This window comes from Alligator sinensis, unplaced genomic scaffold (assembly GCF_000455745.1).
Source record: "Alligator sinensis unplaced genomic scaffold, ASM45574v1 scaffold660_1, whole genome shotgun sequence".
Taxonomy (NCBI): domain Eukaryota; kingdom Metazoa; phylum Chordata; order Crocodylia; family Alligatoridae; genus Alligator; species Alligator sinensis.
In genome coordinates, this window is record NW_005842237.1 from 1,467,800 (window position 1) to 1,469,515 (window position 1,716).

The 1,716-nt window shown below is 47.6% G+C and overlaps 1 long non-coding RNA gene across 1 annotated transcript in view; it reads right to left on the reverse strand.

Annotated features, from left to right (window-relative positions):
- Positions 1-596: 596 nt before the first annotated feature.
- Positions 597-1,716, reverse strand: part of LOC112550885 — a 2,375-nt gene continuing 1,255 nt past the window's right edge. Inside the window, exon 2 of the long non-coding RNA XR_003094948.1 lies at positions 597-1,291. This is a non-coding gene — a long non-coding RNA (uncharacterized LOC112550885). The remainder of the gene's footprint in view (positions 1,292-1,716) is intronic.

Consider the following 1,716-nt stretch of genomic DNA (forward strand, 5'->3'; position numbering starts at 1 on the left):
CCTGCCATATGGGTTCAGTACAAAGGGCAGGAGTCTAAATATGTGTGTGGCGACATTTCACAAATCTAATAATAATACCTTATATTTATCTAGCATTCTTCATCCAGAAGTAGACCCCAAGGTGATTTATGGACTATGAAAACATTAATACGTGTATATGGATCACTACACTCACCACTGAAATACAGCCACATCCAGGTGGAAATGGAATGTAGTGCCCCATCAGCATCAGGGAAATTAGACCTCCCTCTTGCAACAGGGGAAGTGAAAAACAAACAGTTTATAAAATTAAAACAGGATGACAAACACTCATATGAACCTTTTGATGTCTCATCTGAAAAAGGGAACCCCTCGTATTTCTATCACTGTTGGTTTTCTCTTTAGACTCATTTCTGCAGTGGGGTTGCCATCAAGTCAGAATTGCTATTTGAATAGTCCAAAGTATCCAAAGTTCTGCTAAATGCAACAGAAAATTAATCATATTAATTCCACTGTTGTTACAATGGGAGACAAGGCGAAAAGAAAAAGGCCAAACTCCAAAACTGAAAAACAAAATCAGGCTCCAAGAAATCATGATTATCTTTCAGATCATGAGGTTTCTTTAAATAACAAATGTAGAGTTTATTTGTGGCTTTTTTTAACCCTTAGGATTTACATTTTTCATGCTCAGCTCCCAAACGGTGGGGCTATAAATCTATTTTTGTAATAATGAAAGCTGCAATTCTGGTATAATCATATGCCTCCAGGGCTGAGGGGTTTAAAAAAGACAGTCGATATTGACAAGCTTTAGATAAAATTCCAGGAGTTGACAGCCCTGAGAAAGGAAGCAGGAGACAGAGACAGGCAGAAACATTGTACAGGAGTGTAAGAGAGGACAATAGGGAGGTGAGAAGACACAAAGACATGCATAACAACGACTAAGAGATAGCAAAGTGAGGAGGGAAGTGGGATCGGGAGGAGAAAAACATAGGAAATTCAAATCCCGATTAGAAGTCCTATTCACATGCAATCAAATTATCTCCGTCCCTACGCAAGACGGTGTCAGTGTAATGCCTCGCGCATCAATCAGCCCGCTGTTTGTGCATGTTTAAGCGTGCGATGACAGTTCAGATCCCTTTATCCTCGGAAACTGCCAATCATCCCCTCACCGGCTTGTTTCTCTTGCAGGGAGTGTGCTCGGAATACGATTTTTCCGGGGGGCGGCGCAGCTCTGAAGCAACAAGTAGCGACCTTTGATGTCTGGCTCTTCTGCCAGCCCCCGCCCCCTCAGCCGAGCCCAGCCGAGGCGCTCCTGAGGGAAGGGGTGTTTACTTGCAGGAAATACTCGGCTTTTATGTAGTCCTGCTCGCTTTCAAGGGACTTCACTAAGTGGCTAATTCATTCATTCCCCCAACAGCGCTGATCCCGGCGTGATTGATGAAGAAATCAGACACGCGCCTTTTAAATGCCTTGCCGGGAGCCCCGCTGGTTTTGGGAGGCGGCAGCCGCGCCGGTCCCGCAGAAGGGGCGAAATTCCCTGCCAGAGAGGGGCGAGCCCGTCTCGTGGGAAGTAGAGGCCCTGGCTCAAGTCCTCGCTCCGGTCCTGGAAACACCCTCCGTGAATCGAGCAGCAAGGAGTCCCCTGCTGAGCTCTGCCCCTTCCGCCCAGCCGGCACGAGAGGGGCAGACCCGGCCACGGCTCCAGCCTCCCTCCCTCCCCGGCGCTGGGCGCGGGCC